Here is a 20578-nt window from a genome sequence, read left to right on the forward strand (position 1 = left end):
TATTTCTAGGACCTAATTATAGAGTTCTACACCTACTATGTAATTAGGATGTAACTGGGTTGCCAAAATGTTTTGTGAATTGAAGTACCCATTAAGTAATTGCTGTATTAATTATAAATTATTTAATCAGTTTCTTTAAAGGAGATCTTTATTTCTCAATTTAAAAAATATTGCACTGTCACATTATAAAATATTTAGCTCACACTTGAAATAAATAGCATATATATTTTGAACATTTAAAAACTGTTCAGATGGAACTTTCAAACATGTAACTGCTGCACATTACTGAGTTACTGTGTCACATCATGCTATTTCATTTATAATGCTTTTTGTAACCTAATTATTTTTGTTATTTCTTTGTTTATATATATTTTATCATTAAAAGGTAAGCTACACCAGAAAAAGGAGCCCGCCTAATTTACCTCTGCATCCTCAGTGTGCAGGATAGTATGTGGCTCATAATTAGTGCTCAGTATATTTATCTTGAATTAAAGAGTTAATGGATTTTAAAAATCAAATTATATAGTCCTGTTAGGAAGAAATAAGGAAGTCTTATTTGTAAGGATAATAGATAAATAGATACACTGTAAAATTGTAATAAATAAAGCTTTATCTATTTCCTACCTATAGCAATAATAGTAGTATTCAGAATAACATGGTTGCCAGACACTGTATTAGACCTTTAGTTCCATTTAATTCTTGCAATTATGCAGTAGTTTCTACGATAGCATTATTTTATAGGTGAAGAACCTCAGGCTCAGAATGTTTGCATAACTTGCCCAAAGTCACACAGTTGAATCAGGATTTGAATTCAAATATGTAAAATGCCAAACCTTTGCCTTTTCCATTAAACCAAAAAAGACATTCAATTAAATTTCGTTTTTTTCCAGATCTAAAGTATCACAAAATTTAGAACTATTTTTTTTTTAAGATTTTATTTATTTATTTGACAGAGAGAGAGACAGTGAGAGAGGGAACACAAGTAGGGGGAGTGGAAAAGAGAGAAGAAGGCTTCCCGCTGAGCAGGGAGCCCGATGTGGGGCTCAATCCCAGGACCCTGAGATCATGACCCGAGCCGAAGGCAGTTGCTTAACCAACTGAGCCACCCAGGAGCCCCCAAAAGCTTTTTAAGAAATAAATATAAATAGGGGCACCTGGGTGGCTCAGTCGGTTAAGCGTCTGCCTTTCGCTCAGGTCATGATCCCGGGGGTCCTGGGATAGAGCCCCACACCTGGGTCTCCGCTCAGCGAGGAGCCTGCTTCTCTCTCTCTCTCCCTCTACTGCGCCCCCCCACCACTGCTTGTGGTCCCTCACTCTAGCTCTCTCTCTCAAATAGATAGATAGATAAATAAATAAATAAATAAATAAATAAATAAATAAATAAAATCTTTTAAAAAATAAAAAAAGAAATATATATAATCTTAATGAAAATTAGAAATGAAGATATTCTTACTTGCCCTCAGAACAGATGTGTCAAATGATAAGATTTCCTTTGTACAGGTATTTGGTCAAGTATCTCAGGCTGAAATATATCTTAAAGGTATTTCGCTACACCTTATAGTAAACTATGCCAGACCACAGCAAGAAAGGATATGAGATAATGTAATGTATGTCAATTAGGAAAATAAGGAAAAATACATTTTTCTCCACTATATCCCAAAACATTGTGAAAGATTTTTCTTTTGAGATACAAAGAGAGTAATAAAACTAAATCTTTTCCTTTTTGTTTTCTATGGAAACTTAACCTTCTTGTTCCTATGTGTACACAGAGGAATAAATGTCACATTGCCAGAATTATTCCAAAGATTTATAATGTACTTCATACTTCAAATAAAGTCATCTCCCTCTGGGCCAGTTTGTATGAGTTTTTCCAGTGAGCATAAGAAAAAGACAAGTAAAACTAAAATCAAAATTACCTTTTTGAGAAATGTATATACTAAAAATGCTCTTTCTCTATAAATCCTAAGAAATGTTGAACCTTTTTCATAAATAAATAAAATGATCTTGAATTTTGCATAGAATAATAAAGTCATCAATAGCCAAGAAACTTGTAAAAGACAATGAACAATATATACCACATCTTTATCCATTCATCTATTGATGGACACTTGGGTTGCTTCCATATCTTGGCTATTGTGATTAATGCTGTAATAAACATAGGGGTGCATATATCTTTTCAAATTAGTGTTTTCATTTTCTATTGGTAAATACCCCATAGTGGAATTACTGGATCATATATTTCTATTTTTACTTTTTTGAGGAATGAATAAGTCATGGAATAAAAGACACAGCATAGGGAATATAGTCAATAATACTGTAATAGTGTTGTATGGTGACAGATGGTAGCTACATGTATGGTGAGCATAGCGTAACATATAGAGATGTTGAATTACTATGTTGTACACCCAAAATAATGTAATGAACATTACGTGTCAACTATACTCAAATAAAAAAATGCATAGATGAAGAATAAGGGGAGTTCCCATTCTTTATAGATCCAGAACATATTATTAAGCCATTATAATCAAATGAGTGGTAGCCCATGGGAATAAACAAGTAGACCAGTGGAATGAAATAAAGAATCCAGAAATAGATCCAGGCATAAATGAAAATTCAAATCTGACAAAAGTAGACTTTCCACTGAATGGGATAACACAAGCACAAATGATTTGGCAAAAGTGGCTTCCAAATGAAAAAAAAATAAGTAAAATTTTGTCCATTTCACATTACTGCCAAAAACACACTCCAAATGGATTCGCACTTAAATATATGAATTAAACAATAAATATCTTAGAAAAATCTAGGAAGCTATATATACAACTTGAAGTTAGAGAGATCTTAACCAAGACTAGAAACCCAGAAGTCATTTAAAAAGATATAGAAAGGATTGACAACATTAAAAAAAAATTGAAAGATGAAATGTCAGCAAAGTCAAGAGATAAATGGTATTTTTTGGGGAAAAAAAAGTTTGCAAAACAGAAGACAGTCAAAGGATTAAAATTTATACAACATGATGTTAAGAATTCTATGAGAAAAGTTACAAACCAATGGGAAATTTGTCAAATAGGAAGAGGCAATTCAGAGAAGAGCATATCTAAGTGAACACCAAACATGAAAAGATGGTTCGCTTCACTAGTAGTTCAGAAAGTACAAATTAAATTGATAATGAGATCTAATGCTTAGACTGGAAAAAATTTTAAAGCTGGAATACCTAGTGTTCACAATAATAGTAAAAGAAGGTCAAATTGTGAGTTTGCAGGTTTGGGGGAAAAAGCAACTTGGCAATATATATATAAAATGAAAAATATACTTTGATGTATTTTATTATACATTTTGTTATATGTATATTATACAAAATAAATGCATATTTATTATTTTGTGTATTTAAAAAGACACAAAAATAACTCTTTGACCAAGCAGTCTTAATCCTGGGAGTCTATCCTACAGAGATAGAAGCAGCAAACGTAAGAATATATATGTTCAAAGATGGGTGCTTAGCTTTGTTAATGGTGGCAAAATCTAGAAAATGAAGTCAATTCTTAAAACAAAGCAAGAAACAAAATTCTGTACAAAAATTAGGACATTTATATCTATCTCTATGTGATGATATTTGTGTATATTCATATGTATGCAAATTTGTACATATGTGTATACATATTTATATGAACACAGATAAAAGTAAAAACAAAAAGGAACATATACACAATATCAATATGTATTATCTTGGATGGGATAGGTCGTGTTTGAGGAAAGGGGGAAGTGAAAAGGAGGAGACAAAAGCCAAAACAATGTATTTAAAGTTTTTCATTTAGAATGCCTCAATCTATTTGATACGATCCAATTTAGCTAAAATTAGATGTGTACAAAGAGTCATTTTTATCCCTCAGAGTCTACAAAACAAAACAAAAGCCTCTCCTATTTCAGGTATATAGAACTTTTTTATAGCTACTCTTTGTGTCACCTTGCTTAAATGAATTTCACTTGGACAGATATCTAAGAAAGATCCTTCAAAAGTAGATAAGACATGTCTTGAACAGAAAAGAAAGGAGAGGCAACTCATCTATGATTATAGCAAGACTTTGTTCAGATGCTAATATTGGTGGCAGAATTTTATTATAGGAATAATGCCCTATTTACTGTTTTTCTTGAGTCATGTTTTAAAAATGATGAATTCTGACTTTTAGCAAAATCAGTGAAACTTTTAGACTGATGGAAGATTAATGAAATATCAGAATCAAATGAGGTTGGATTCTGGTCAGTGTTGCAGAAGCGTCTCAGTCTTTAAAATAATCAGCCCAGGGGCACCTGGGTCAGTCAGTCAGTTGAGCGTCTGACTCTTGGTTTCAGCTCAGGTCATGATCTCAGGGTTGTGGGACTAAGCCCTATACCTGGCTCATGCTCAGTGGGGAGTCTGGTTCCCCTCTCCTTATCCCTCTGCCTCACCTCTCCCTCTCTCTTTAAAATAAATAAGTCTTTAAAAAAAATAAAATCATCAGCCTAAGTTCTGCTAACACTTAAAAAACTATACAATTTTGAACTACAATGTATAACTTTGATGCCTAATTTTATTTTGAACCCTGATCCTGACTCATGAAATTCTGTTGCATAACATGGAAAGAATTGACAAAGTGCCCCTAAAAGCTGCCTGGTTTTCCAAAACTTGTTTCTTCCTTTTTAAACAGATATTCCCAAGGTAATAATTTTTGTAAATTGTGAATCCCATGGGTAAGACCATAATCTTGGTCACCTCAACAGTGAACTTAAGTAGTACTTAAAAGCCAGTCATCAAGATATTATTTTCTCATAAAGAAAGAGAAGAAAATAAATATAAGTTTCTAACACTGGGAATTATCTTCAGTGGACTTCCCCAAAGGAAATGCCACCGATATCCAGAAAAATAAATTTCCAAAGGAAATTTCTGAAAGTTTCTTCTGACTGATTAACCTGTAACTCTGAGCAAAGTAGTAGAATTGTGGAATGTAAGAAAGAAAGGTCCCTGACGTTGTTTAATTCAGTACACCTCTTTAACAATGCCAATACTGAGATCAAGAGAAGCTGAGAGGTTGCTAAACCAGGGACTGAGCAGCACCTAGAGCAAGGACTCAATTCCCATGGAAAGGATTTTTAGATGATACCATGTTCCTTTCTTTGAAAAATATCAGTAAAATATTGTTCAACTGAAAGTATTCCAGAGAATTATTTTTCTTGTTCACTTTGTTTCAGCCAGCACAAATGTGTATAATTGTTCAGAAGTTGGGAGCATCTTATGTTCTTGTTTTTACTTTAGCATCTTCTAAAATGTCCATCTGTAAAAGAGAATAATGTTAAAGTTTTATCATACACGATTTGCAAAAATCTTGGATGAAAATCTTTAAAAACTAGAGTAAATTTCAAGGGTGGAGGGGAATTTCTTATAAGACACTAACTCTAGAAGTCACAGCACAAAACATAAAAATTTTGGACAACGTAAAAAACATATGAGTAAAGATCAAAGTCAATATTTAAATAATAAGTTTGGCAATTTGTTATCCTATCAATTGTTGATATTATATCTGGTCCAATCAGGACCTGATACGGTTTACATCTCTGGCAAGATGTTTCCCTTTTTGGGCTTCCTTTCAGCAGGGAGGGAGCTAGAAACCCCAGGCTGGTCCAGTGCAGTCACTGGCAGCCTCACAGTCTATTTACCCCAGGATGTAAAAATATGCATTGACTCCTAAGTCTGTTTATCTCATGATGACATACAAATGAGTGTCATGAAATGAAAAGCACTGGGAATTCCTAAGTTTTAATATAGAAAGAACTCTTGTGAACCATCATGAAAGGCCAAACAGCCCAATAGGAAAATGGATAGGAAAGACAGTTCACAGAATTGCATATCCAAATTGCTAATGTAAAAAGACTCTGCATTTCTTTAGTAACCATGAAGATACAAATTGAAGTAAAAGCTAGATATCTCTTTATATCTATAAGGATAGCAAAAATTAAAAAGTACAGTGAAATCTACTGGTGCTAGGGACGCTCAACTGACTGACTGACCCAGGTGCCCCTGGGCTGATTATTTTAAAGACTGAGATGCTTCTGCAACACTGACCAGAATCCAACCTCATTTGATTCTGATAATATTTCATTCACTGCTGGTGGTTAGGTAAAAAATTTCAGCCCTTTTGGAAAAAGGATCTGGCGATGTCTGTTAAGCTTTAAAGTATACATATTTTTATATTAAAATATACATATATATTTATGTATTAAAGTATATATATATAAATATAAAGTATATATATAAATGTATATATATAAATGTATATATATAAATGTATATATATACACATTTAGAGAGGGAGGGGTTGGAGAGGCAGAGGGAAAGGGAAAGGGAAAGAATACTAAGAGGCTCCATGCTAAGATTGAGGATGTGGGGCTCAATCTCATAATGCTGAGATGACCTGAGCTTAAATCAAGAGTCACTTAACCTACTGAGCCACTCAGGCGCCCCTAAATTATACATATTTTTGACATAATAATTCCACCCTTGGAAATACATTCCATAAAATAGAATCACCTGCATTGATATTTACACCCACACAATACACATTCAAGGATGTTTATTGCATTATTATGTATTATTTTTCATAGTAGTAAAAATCAGGAACCAATATAAATAAGTAAACAAATATTAATAGATAAATGTTATATTCAGTGTAATGATAACCTGAAATATAGTAAGTCTTTTTGTAAGAGATAAATAACTAAGAAAAGACTCTTCTAGAATGAGGAATCAGAGCTTTTATAAGTTGCTAGCTATAAATTACGATAATATTGATTTTCTTGTGTCTAATAATATTCATTTTTTGTATTTATATATTTATATTTATATAAATTATATATACTATTTATATATAATGTATATTTATATAAATATATACTTATATTTATATATTTTTTGTATTTCAGATGTAATATTTAATTTTGAGTCATAACATAGTCATCTAGATAATTAGATTTTGGGAGATGGCATAATCTGTCTTCTTTTTCATCTAAAGATAGTGTATTTTTATCTTTATCCAGGTCACCTGGCTGAAGCTAGAACCATGATGGACCTATCTCGGGAGCCTTGGCCCTGAAGGGAAAGCAACTGCTGTGGAAGATGCCACTCAAGACAGAGAGAGGTGGGGATGAAGCCTTAATCACTCCCTCCAGTCTCCTTTTGATGTCTCTCACATGCTAACCCCAGCTGGAAACACAATCTAAAGGAATCCCTCCCTTCAATATAAAGCAGACCAGAGTAAGGGCAAACAAGATCTGAGGGAAGGTTGGTCCAGCACTGGCATAACTTTCCTTTGGATAAGATGATATATTTGACAGTTTTTCTCATCTCTTCTCTCATCATCTCCAAGATTTTTTCAGATGATCTCTAGATCTAAATTTGTATTTTATAAACTTTCTTTTCTTTATAGAATTTTTTTGGGAAAATTTTGTTTTGTTACTATTCTAAGAGGTATCTTAAACCTATGTGAAGTTTCATTAGTTTTATTACTCACCACAATTTTTCATACCACTTCTTTGCCATTCTCAAGCACTCTTATTACAGTTCTTTTTTTTTTTTTTTTCTTTTCTCACTTATAAGTCATCCTTTAGGTACGTGGCACATTCTTAAAACATTGCTCTATTCTTTCGTAGCATTTTGTCTTTAATGTAAGGAAGAGAATTCCAATGACAAATAGATTCTTTGCTTTTAAGACCTACTTTTTCTGTTTGGAAGTGTGTAGATTTTATTTTTATTTTTTTATTTTTTAAAAGATTTTATTTATTTATTTGACAGAAAGAGAGAGCACAAGCAGGGGGAGTGGCAGGCAGAGGGAGAGGGAGAAGCAGGCTCCCCGCCGAGCAGGGAGCCCGATGCGGGGCTCGATCCCAGGACCCTGGGATCATGACCCGAGCGGAAGGCAGATGCTTAATGACTGAGCCACCCAGGTGTCCCAAGATTTTATTTTTAAAGATGGTATTGAAGGGGCGCCTGGGTGGCTCAGTCGTTAAGCGTCTGCCTTCCGCTCGGGTCATGATCCCAGGGTCCTGGGATCGAGCCCCGCATCAGGCTCCCTGCTCGGCAGGAAGCCTGCTTCTCCCTCTGCCACTCCCCCTGCTTGTGTTCCCTCTCTCGCTGTCAAATAAATAAAAAATCTTTAAAAAAAATATGGTATTGAAATTAAAAACAAACAAAGGAAAACTTTAGCTTGTCTCTTGAAGAACTTTTTTGATTTGAGGCTTCAATTTTGTCTTTGGTTTAGGGATTTTTTTCTTTTTTGATTATTGCTTCTTCTTCATCTTGATTCCTTTTATGACTATATTAAATATCCTATTTATTCACATATTCTTAACCACAGATGAATTAACAACTACGTTAATCAGGACTTGCCTGAAATATTTTTAACAGAAAGTCCCTGAAATTGTTGGCATGTATATGGCTCCATTTTGCTTGTTTCTAGGATTTATGTAGACTTCTAGATAATTTTGTGTTTGGCATTTCAGTGGATACTTGGAAAAGGAAGGAGTTAAACATCAGCACTCAAATTACCATTACAAACAAGAAGTATGTCTTAAAAAAATGTAAGCATTAATCAACATACCACTTTCTCCAAATATTACTGGAGCACATGGCTATTTGAATAAATGAGAAACTACCCTTTTACCTCAAGGAATTTCCAGGTTGAAGAAGAGTGGGGAAAAGACCTTTCAAAAATTGAGGGAACTGAGAATTCTGATTCATCTCTAATGCTCTTTGATATCACAGGTTTTGCAGGCTATATTATTGATGTGAACCATCCTAATCCATCTACTCATCCTAATTGCAGTGTCCCATTGGTGTGATGTCAGGTTGAAAGAACACGACACGGTGGAATAGCTTTGGAGACTGACAGGTTTCTGACTCTTTAACCAAGCATAACCAAGCACTCTGATTCCCAGTTTCCTCATATCTGGAATGATAATAATCCTACTTATGTACATTATTAGTTTATTTAAGACACTTTTATTTAGGGGCTACAATGTGCTGTAGATCATGTATTAAGATTGTGGGTTTGTTAAGATGAATGATATCCAGTGTCTACCTTCAAGGATTATATAGCTAAAAAGACTGTGAGGATTATGGGCAACTAATGTCTTCATTTATTTAATAAATATTTGTAGAGAGCATAATTGTTACTAGGAACTCCTGTAGGCACTGAGATACTGAGATGAATATTGAGATGAACAAAACAATCTTTTAAGCCAATGGTGATGACATTTTAGTAGAGGCCAAAGATAGATGATTAAAAGTTATAATATCAAAAATAATGTCACGTAGATAAATTCTGTGAAGACAAATCAAGATTGGGAATAAAGAATATATGAGTTTGAAGAGTAGGAGAGGGAGCTACTTTAGGTAGGATAGTCTGGGTGGCCTTTCTGAGGAAATGTCTTAGAGAAGGAGGAACAGATTTGGAGTGTTTGAGAAACAGGAACAGGGCAAGAATGGCCACACTTTGGTGATTTAGGAGGAGAGTGGCAGAACTGAGAATGGAGTAAGATCTAGGCCTTGTTGTCATGGTAGGGAATGCAGATTTTATTCTAAGTGTTATAATAGGAAATCATTGAAGAATTTACATGGAGAAGGAGATGATTTGATTTGTGCTTTGCAAAGGTAAGTCTTGCTTTTGACTGGGGATAGCTTTTATTTTTTTATTTTTTATTATTTTATTTTTTTAAAGATTTTATTTATTTATTTGACAGAGAGAGACACAGCGAGAGAGGGAACACAAGCAGGGGGAGTGGGAGAGGGAGAAGCAGGCTTCCTGCTGAGCAGGGAGCCCGATGTGGGGCTCGAACCCAGGACCCTGGGATCATGACCTGAGCCAAAGTCAGATGCTTAACAACTGAGCCACCCAGGTGCCCCCTGGGGATAGCTTTTAGAGAGGCTGAAGTAGAAGCAAGAGAAGGGAGCAGTTGGGTGGGGGTGAGGAAGAGGCTAACAATGGGGTGCAAGAGACAAAGCTGTGACTTTGACTGGGAGGTAGTGATGGAGTGAATGAAACATCATCAGATAATATGTTATTTGGTGGGGGCAGGTTTTTAATAAATAACTCTATTTTTATCATCAAGTCTCTATTAAGCAGCAAAAAGTAGCCATATGTTCATGAGTCGAGAAGGATAAAAACTAAAAACAACTTTTCTCCTAAATCTTGTAAGATAAAATTAGATGGTTTTAAAAATAGTTATGTAAGAGTCTTCATGAAGAGACCATAGAAGAACTTCTATTAAAAAAAAAAAAAAAAAAAAAACCCAAACCCAATAGAAAATACAGAATAGGAACTAAAAGGAAGAATGTATCACTAATAAACATGAAAATATACTCAACTCTATTGTGTAATCAGGAAAATTCAAATTAAAATACAAGGAGATAATATCACACTCCCCTTTTTGGCAGAAATTACACACTAACAGGTATTGACAAAGATATGGAGAAATCAAAACATTTATACAAACTGCTGGTAAAAGTTTATATTGATATAAACATGTTGGAATGCAACATTGCAATATATAATAAATTTGAAATTGATGTTTCCCTAGGACTCAGCAATTCTCCTCCTAGCTATATACTCTAGAGCAGGTGTTCTCAAAGTTCCTTCTTGGACGTGTAGCATCCATGTCACCTCGGAACTTCTTAGAAATGCACAATCTTGGGCTGTATGATGGTTAATTTTGTATATCAACCTAATTGGGCTAAGGGGTGCCCAGATAGTTGGTAAAACATTATTTGTGAGGGTGTTTCTGGAAGAGATTAGCATTTGAGTCAGTAGACTAAAAAAATCTCCCTTACCAATGTGGGTGTGCATCATTCAATCCCTGGAGGGCCTGAATAGAACAAAAAGGGGAGGAAAGGCAAATTTCCTCTCTCTTCTTGAGCTTGGACATCTATCTTCTCCTGCTGTCAGATATCAGATATTGGAACCTCTGATTATGGGGTCTTCAGACTCTGGGACTTACCCTAGTTTGCCCCCTTCTTCCCTCTCAGGCCTTCCACCTTGGACTGCATTATCCTGGTTCTCCAGCTTATAGACAGCAGATCATAGGACTTCTCCTCCTCCATCACTGTGTGAGCCAATTCCTATATCTTTTCTTATATATATTTATGCCTATATATTTTTTGTTGGTGCTGTTAATCTGGAAAACCTTAATACAAGCCTATCCCTAACCTCTGAATTAGAAACACTGAGGTTGAAGCCCAATCTCATGTTTTAATAAGCTCTCTAGGTGATTATAGAGCTAAAATGTGAGAACTACTGCACTAAAGAAAGATTTGCACATGTGTACTGGAAATATGTACAAATAGGTTAAAGCATCTGTTTATAATCAAAATCCTGAAAATAATCCATGTGTCCATTAATAGTAGAAATTATAAATGATATATAATTCACTGTATAAGAGTGAAATGAATGAACTATAGCTAAATGCAATATACAGAAATCCCAGAAATATAATAGTCAAGAAACAAGGCAGAAATTGCAAGTGAAAGCATAACATTACACATATTATGAAAAACTAGAGTAACTTATTGAAAAAATAAATATATGTGGCAAAACAGGTAAAGTGATATGAAAGAAAAAAGAAAGTAATAACTAAAATTTCAGGGAAGTGGTTATTGGTTATTTATGACAGAGCAGAAGATCAGGGAGGACTCCTTAGGAGTTTCAAAATGATGGTAAAATTTCATTTCCTAAACTGGGTAAGATGTGGGTATTCTTTGTATATGGTGCTTTATACCCTACAATATTTTATACATGAGGGAGGAGCAAGATGGCGGAGGAGTAGGAGACCTAAATTTCCTCTGGTCCCAGGAATTCAGCAAGATAGGGATCAAACCATTCTGAACACCTACGAACTCAACAGGAGATCTAAGAAAAGAATAGCAGCAACTCTCTCAACAGAAAAGCGACCACTTTCTGGAAGGGTAGGACATGGGGAGAAGTGAATCTGAGGTGATACTGGGGAGGATAGATGGCGGGGGAGGGGGCCTCCGTCAGCTGCTACCCGCAAGTGATAGAGCCACAGAGCACAAAATTGGAACTTTTAGAAGCCTGCTCCACTGAGGGATGTCGCTCCAGTGGCTAAGCGGGGCGTGGAACCCTCGGGGTCACAGAAAGACTGGGGGGTGCCTGAGTGTGGCAGAGCTCCCAGGGATCGGAACAGGGAAGCCGGTTGCAGAGATGGAGCCGAGGCACGGGCTCTCAGCTCGGGGTTGCCATAAACCGGGATCCGCAGCACAGTTGGGCCACTGCGCTTCCAGCAGGGACCCAACAAGTGACAGATCCAGGGAGACTCCCCTTCCTCCTCCGGGAGGAGCGGCGCAGGAGTGCACCGCGGGGATCTGCTGGGTTTGGAGACTCCACTCGGGATCAGGTGCCAGAGATAGAAATGCTCAGTCACAGGCTGGGTGAGCACGGAGTGCCGCCTGAGACCGGGGAGACAGGAGTGACTGACTGCTTTTCTCTGGGGATGCACTGAGGAGCGGGGTCCTGAGTTCTCGGCTCCTCCGGGGTGGAGATTGGGAGGCCATCATTTTCACTCTTGTCCTCCAAAGCTGTACGGAAAGCTTTCAGGGAACAAATGCTCCCGAGAGCAAACCGAAGCAGATTACTTAGCCCGGACTGGCAAGGGCGGGGCAATTCCACCTCCGGCAAAGACTTTTGGGAACCATGGCAACAGGCCTGTCCCCCAGAAGATCAGCGAGAACAGCCAGCCAAGACCAAGTTTACCAATCAATGAGAACGGCAGAACTCCAGCACTAGGGGAATACTGCACATAGAATTAATGGCTTTTTCCCCATGATTCTTTAATCTTTCAAAGTTAATTTTTTTAATTTCCTTTTTTTCTTTTTCTTTTTTTTTTTGAATTTTTCTTTTGCCCTTTTTCAACCAACATCTTATCAATCCCTTTTTTAAAAAATCTTTTTTATTTTTCATTTTTAGAGTCATATTCTATCCCTTCATAGTAGTTAACCTTATTTTTGGTATATATATATATAAGTTGTTCTCTCTTTAAAATTTTGGGATACAGTTTCTTCTAACAGACCAATCCGTGCCCCAAATCTCTAGTGTATGGCTTTGTTCTAGTCTCCTGCCTGATCACATTCTCTCCCGTTTTTTTTTTTAATCCTCTTCTTTCTTTTTTCAACCAACTTCTTAACAATTCCTTTTATAAAATCTTTTATAATTTTCATCTTTACAGTCATATTCCATCCCTTCATCATACTTACCCTTATATTTGTACATATATAACTTTTTCTTTCTTTAAAATTTTGGGAGGCACTTTCTTCTAACAGACCAAAATATGCCCAAAATCTAGTGTGTGGCACTGATCTGTGCACCAGCCTGATCATATTTGATCATATTCTGTTTTTTTGTTTGTTTGTTTATCTTTTTCTTTTTCTTTTTTTCTTTTTTCTTCCTTTCTCTTTCTTTTCCCCTGGTTTCAGGTCCCTTCTGATTTGTTTAGTATATATTTTTCTGGGATTGTTGTTACCCTGTTAGCATTTTGTTTTCTCATTCATCTATTCTCCTCTGGACAAAATGAAAAGACAGAAAAAATCACATCAAAAAAAAAGAACAAGAGGCAGTACAGACTGCCAGGGACCTAATCAATACTGACATTAGTAAGATGTCAGAACTAGAGTTCAGAATGACAATTTTAAAGATACTAGCTGGGCTTGGAAAAAGATGGAAGATATTAGAGAAACCCTTTCTGGAGAAATAAAAGAACTAAAATCTAACCAAGTCGAAACCAAAAAGGCTATTAATGAGGTGCAATCAAAAATGGAGGCTCTAACTGCTAGGATAAATGAGGCAGAAGAGAGAATTAGTGATATAGAAGACCAAATGATGGAAAATAAAGAAGCTGAGAAAAAGAGAGAAAAACAACTACTGGATCACGAGGGCAGAATTTGAGAGATAAGTGATACCATAAAATGAAACAATATTAGAATAATTGGGATCCCAGAAGAAGAAGAAAGAGAGAGAGGGGCAGAAGGTATATTGGAGCAAATTATAGCAGAGAACTTCCCTAATTTGGGGAAGGAAACAGGCATCAAAATCCAGGAGGCACAGAGAACCCCCCTCAAAATCAATAAAAAAAAGTCAACACCCCAACCTCTAATAGTAAAACTTACGAGTCTCAGAGACAAAGAGAAAATCCTGAAAGCAGCTCGGGAGAAGAGATATGTAACCTACAACAGTAGAAACATTAGATTGGCAACAGACCTATCCACAGAGACCTGGCAGGCCAGAAAGGACTGGCATGATATATTCAGAGCACTAAACGAGAAAAATATGCAGCCAAGAATACTATATCCAGCTAGGCTGTCACTGAAAATAGAAGGAGAGATAAAAAGCTTCCAGGACAAACAAAAACTAAAGGGATTTGCAAACACTAAACCAGCCCTACAAGAAATATTGAAAGGGGTCCTCTAAGAAAAGAGAGAGCCTAAAAATAACGTAGACCAGAAAGGAACACAGACAATATACAGTAACAGTCACCTTACAGGCAATACAATGGCACTAAATTCCTATCTTTCAAGAGTTACCCTGAATGTAAATGGGCTAAATGCCCCAATCAAAAGACACAGGGTATCAGATTGGATAAAAAAACAGGACCCATCGATATGCTGTCTGCAAGAGGCTCATTTTTAGATCCAAAGACACCCCCAGGTTGAAACTTAGGGGGTGGAAAACCATTTACCATGCTAATGGACACCAAAAGAAAGCTGGGGTGGCAATCCTTATATCAGACAAATTAGATTTTAAACCAAAGACAATAATAAGAGATGAGGAAGGACATTATTTCCTACTGAAAGGGTCTGTCCAACAAGAAGATCTAACAATTGTAAATATCTATGCCCCTAATATGGGAGCAGCCAATTATATAAGGCAATTAATAACAAAAGCAAAGAAACACATCAACAGCAATACAATATTAGTGGGGGACTTTAACACCCCCCTCACTGAAATGGACAGATAGATCATCTAAGCAAAAGATCAACAAGGAAATAAAGACTTTAAATGACACACTGGACCAAATGGACTTCACAGACCTATTCAGAACATTCCATCCCAAAGCAATGGAATACACATTCTTCTCTAGTGCCCATGGAACATATTCCAGAATAGATCACATCCTAGGTCACAAATCAGGTCTCAACTGGTACCAAAAGATTGGGATTATTCCCTGCGTATTTTCAGAGCACAATGCTTTGAAACTAGAACTCAATCACAAGAGGAAAGTCAGAAAGAACGCAAATACATGGAGGCTAAAGAACATCCTACTAAAGAATGAATGGGTCAACCAGGAAATTAAATAAGAATTAAAAAAATTCATGGAAACCAATGAAAATGAAAACACAACTGTTCAAAATCTTTGGGATGCAGCAAAGGCAGTCCTAAGAGGAAAGTATATAGCAATACAAGCCTTTCTCAAGAAACAAGAAAGGTCTCAAGTACACAACCTAACCCTACACCTGAAGGAGCTGGAGAAAGAACAGCAAATAAAGCCTAAACCCAGCAGGAGAAGAGAAATAATAAAGATCAGAGCAGAGATCAATGAAATAGAAACCAAAAGAACAGTAGAACAGATCAACGAAACTAGGAGCTGGTTCTCTGAAAGAATTAACAAGATTGATAAACCCCTGGCCAGACTTATCAAAAAAAAAGAGAGAGAAATGACCCAAATAAATAAAATCATGAATGATAGAGAAGAGACCACAACCAACACCAAAGAAATACAAACAATTATAAGAACATATTATGAGCAACTATATGCCAGCCAATTAGATAATCTGGAAGAAATGGATGCATTCCTAGAGATCTATCAACTACCAAAACCGAACCAGGAAGAAATAGAAAACCCGAACAGACCTATAACCACGAAGGAAATTGAAGCAGTCATCAAAAATCTCCCAACAAACAAAAGCCCAGGACCAGATGGCTTCCCAGGGGAATTCTACCAAACATTTAAAGAAGAATTAACACCTATTCTTCTGAAACTGTTCCAAAAAATAGAAACGGAAGGAAAACTTCCAAACTCGTTTTATGAGGCCACCATTACCTTGATCCCAAAACCAGACAAAGACCCTGTCAAAAAGGAGAATTACAGACCGATATCCCTGATGAACGTGGATGCAAAAATTCTCACCAAAATACTAGCCAATAGGATCCAACAGTACATTAAAAGGATTATTCACCACGACCAAGTGGGATTTATCCCTGGGCTGCAAGGTTGGTTCAACATCTGCAAATCAATCAATGTGATACAATACATTAATAAAAGAAAGAACAAGAACCATATGATCCTCTCAATAGATGCAGAAAAGCATTTGACAAAGTACAGCATCCTTTCTTGATCAAAACTCTTCAGAGTATAGGGATAGAGGGTACATACCTCAATATCATAAAAGCCATCTATGAAAAACCCACAGTGAATATCATTCTCAATGGGGAAAAACTGAGAGCTTTCCCCCTAAGGTCAGGAATATGGCAGGGATGTCCACTATCACCACTTCTATTCAACATAGTATTAGAAGTCCTAGCCACAGCAATCAGACAACAAAAAGAAATCAAAGGCATCTGAATCAGCAAAGAAGAAGTTAAACTCTCACTCTTTGCAGATGATATGATACTTTATGTGGAAAATCCAAAAGACTCCACCCCAAAACTGCTAGAACTCATACAGGAATTCAGTAAAGAGGCAGGATATAAAATCAATGCACAGAAATCAGTGGCATTCCTATACACCAACAACAAGACAGAAGAAAGAGAAATTAAGGAGTCGATCCCATTTACGATTGCACCCAAAACCATAAAATACCTAGGAATAGATCTAACCAAAGAGGCAAAGAATCTGTACTCAGAAAACTATAAAATACTCATGAAAGAAATTGAGGAAGTCACAAGGAAATGGAAAAACGTTCCATGCTCATGGATTGGAAGAACAAATATTGTGAAGATGTCAATGCTACCTAGAGCAATATACACACTCAAAGCAATCCCTATCAAAATACCATCAACTTTTTTCAAAGAAATGGAACAAATAATCCTAAAATTTGTATGGAACCAGAAAAGACCCTGAATAGCCAGAGGAATGTTGAAAAAGAAAAGCAAATCTGGCAGCATCACAATTCCTGACTTCAAGCTCTATTACAAAGCTGTCATCATCAAGACAGTATGGAACTGGCACAAAAACAGACACATAGATCGATGGAACAGAATAGAGAGCCCAGAAATGGACCCTCAACTCTATGGTCAACTCATCTTCAACAAAGCAGTAAAGAATGTCCAATGGAAAAAAGACAGTCTCTTCAAAAAATGGTGTTGGGAAAATTGGACAGCCACATGCAGAAGAATGAAACTGGACCATTTCCTTACACCACACCCAGAAATAGACTCAATATGGATGAAAGACCTAAATGTGAGACAGGAGTCCATCAAAATCCTAGAGGAGAACAGAAGCAGCAACCTCTTTGACCTCAGCCGCAGCAACTTCTTCCTAGAAAATCTCCAAAGGCAAGGGAAGCAAGGGCAAAAATGAACTATTGGGACTTTATCAAGATAAAAAGCTTTTTTTTTTTTTTTTAAAGATCTTTTATTTATTTGAGGGAGAGAATGAAAGAGAGAGAGCACATGAGAGGGGTGAGGGCCAGAGGTAGAAGCAGACTCCCGCTGAGCAGGGAGCCCAATGCAGGACTCGATCCCAGGACTCCAGGATCATGACCTGAGCCAAAGGCAGTCACTTAACCAACTGAGCCACCCAGGCGCCCCCAAGATAAAAAGCTTTTGCACAGCAAAGGAAACAGTCAACAAAACCAAAGGACAACTGACAGAATGGGAGAAGATATTTGCAAATGACATATCAGATAAAGGGCTAGTATCCAAAATCTATGAGGAACTTATCAAACTCAACACCCAAAGAATAAGTAAGCCAATCAAGAAATGTGCAGAAGACACGAACAGACATTTTTCCAAAGAAGACATCCAAATGGCCAACAGACATATGAAAAACTGCTCAATATCGCTCGGCATCAGGGAAATCCAAATCAAAACCTCAATGAGATACCACCTCACACTAGTCAGAATGGCTAAAATTAACAAGTCAGGAAATGACAGATGTTGGCGAGGATGTGGAGAAAGGGGAACCCTCCTACACTGTTGGTGGGAATGCAAGCTGGTGCAGCCAATCCGGAAGACAGTATGGAGGTTCCTCAAAAAGTTGAAAATAGAGCTACCATATGACCCAGTATTTGCACTACTGGGTATTTACCCCAAGGATACAAATGTAGGGATCCAAAGGGGTACGTGCACCCCAATGTTTATAGCAGCAATGTCCACAATAGACAAACTATGGAAAGAGCCAAGATGTCCATCAACAGATGAATAGTTAAAGAAGATGTGGTGTATATATACAATGGAATATTATGCAGTCATCAAAAGGAATGAAATCTTGCCATTTGCAAGGACGTGGATAGAACTGGAGGGTATTATGCTGAGCGAAATAATTCAATCAGAGAAACACATGTATCATATGATCTCTCTGATATGAGCAATTCTTAATCTCAGGAAACAAACTATAGGTTGCTGGAGTGGTGGGGGTGGGAGTGTTGGGGTGGCTGGGTGATAGACACTGGGGAGGGTATGTGCTATGGTGAGCGCTGTGAATTGTGTAAGACTGTTGAATCACAGATCTGTACCTCTGAAACAAATAATACAGTATATGTTAAAAAAAAAAAAAAAGAAGAAGATAGCAGGAAGGGAAAAATGAAGGGGGGGGAAATCAGAGGGAGAGATGAACCACAAGAAACTATGGACTCTAAAAAACAAACTGAGGGTTCTGGGGGGGGGTGGGGAATGGGTTAACCTGGTGATGGGTATTAAAGAGGGCACATACTGAATGGAGCACTGGGTGTTATACGCAAACAATGAATCATGGAACACTACATCAAAAACTAATGATGTAATGTATGGTGATTAACATAACATAATAAAATAAAAAATATATTTTATACTTATTTATTTTTATTTACTCAATATTTGGTAACAATAGTAATAATAAATAGAGTACTATTAAGGGAAATACAGCAAATGAACAAAAAGAGACCATGGAGAAAAAAGTGGACCTCTTTCCCCAAGGTATCCACCCTGTTAGGAAACATATAAAAAAAGTTCAAGAATAAAACAATATTTGTGTTCACATCCCTCCTCCTTTTCCCCTCATCTTTCCTATTCCTCCATCCATAAGTTCAGTCATGAAAATTAACACTTATTTTAAGTTCAAAGCCAGGCTGCTTTTTTAAAAGTGGATTAGATAGGAAAATGCACAAATAACTAAGAAAAATAAGCCTGGAAATGCAGAAAATAAATCTTAAAAATTTTAAGCCCAAGTATTCTGATTCAATTAAAAATGGTAAGCTCCAGTGAGTGACTGAAAATTACATCAGCATGTTCCCTGAGTTTTAATGAGGCAATAAAGAGCTGTAATCCTTGCAAGAAGGGCAAGTGACAGAGGATGTTATGTGAACAATATGTTCTCTACTTGGTCACACTAAAGAAATCCTGCCTTCTTGTCATCGACTCTCAATTGCTGTTTATACAGGAAATAGGATTAAGTTGCTTGCTGGCCATCCACACTGCACATGTAAATTCACTTCAATCAAGATGACTAATTATTACAATAAAATATTCTGTATATAAGCAGAGGAAATTCCTTTTCTTTCATAGTTACATTTAGGCACTTAAGGATGGCAAGTTTCAATTATAAAAGGAAGAGTTAACCATTTCTGTCCCACTTGGAAGCATGCTATCATTTGAGGAGCATTTTATTTTGGCAACTAAACAAATGAAGACAGGTGCATGTGCATGGAGACAAAGAGATTTTATGTGTAATATTTCGAAGAGTACTTTTGAGATGGGAGTTATTGTGCTAACTGCATAATGTGCTGTTTTGCCACAGAATAAGATAGTTATCCTCCCTACAGGATGCTAGTTAGGGACAATAGTAACTTTACATTGCTTTGAATTATGTGTTGAAAAATGGTGGTTGTTTTTTTAAATAATAAGTAGGTATAACCCAAATGAATAAAAAATATTATAAATAAGCATATAAATAATGGTGTTTCAGTTTCAACACCGCTGGAGTAGAATAGTTGTTTCTGATATGATTTCTGTTGGTTTTTGCAGTTGGAAGCATAGACCATAAAAGTTTTCATTTAAACTGTTTAAAGTTTTTCATGAGTTTAATGAAACAACTGAAATGCAACAGGAGTTTAAGAATCTGGGCTCTTTGGGATGTCTCACTAAGGGCAGTCAGTGAACTTTTGAGCAAATTCTAGAAAGGGCATTGAAACCGTGCCTTACAGAAGCAGTCTATTATCAAATGACTGGGCTTTTTATCAAAGCTTTGCTTTAATATGAAGTAGTTTCTCAAGCCAAGTGAGGAATAGCCCTGATATCTAACTATATTTTATTACTAAATTAGCAAATATTAAATATAAACCCAAATGTTTTAA

General features: G+C 36.4%; 1 long non-coding RNA gene across 1 annotated transcript in view; it reads left to right on the top strand.

The window, feature by feature from the left end:
- LOC135363888 (uncharacterized) overlaps positions 1 to 20578 on the top strand; it is a 302097-nt gene that overhangs the window by 254279 nt on the left and 27240 nt on the right. Inside the window, exons 3-4 of the long non-coding RNA XR_010410178.1 lie at positions 7066 to 7166; positions 11048 to 11126. This is a non-coding gene — a long non-coding RNA (uncharacterized LOC135363888). The remainder of the gene's footprint in view (positions 1 to 7065; positions 7167 to 11047; positions 11127 to 20578) is intronic.

This window comes from Mirounga angustirostris, unplaced genomic scaffold (assembly GCF_029215605.1).
Source record: "Mirounga angustirostris isolate CCGP_5_RB_7025 unplaced genomic scaffold, mMirAng1.0.hap1 SCAF_1, whole genome shotgun sequence".
Classification (NCBI taxonomy): Eukaryota; Metazoa; Chordata; class Mammalia; order Carnivora; family Phocidae; genus Mirounga; species Mirounga angustirostris.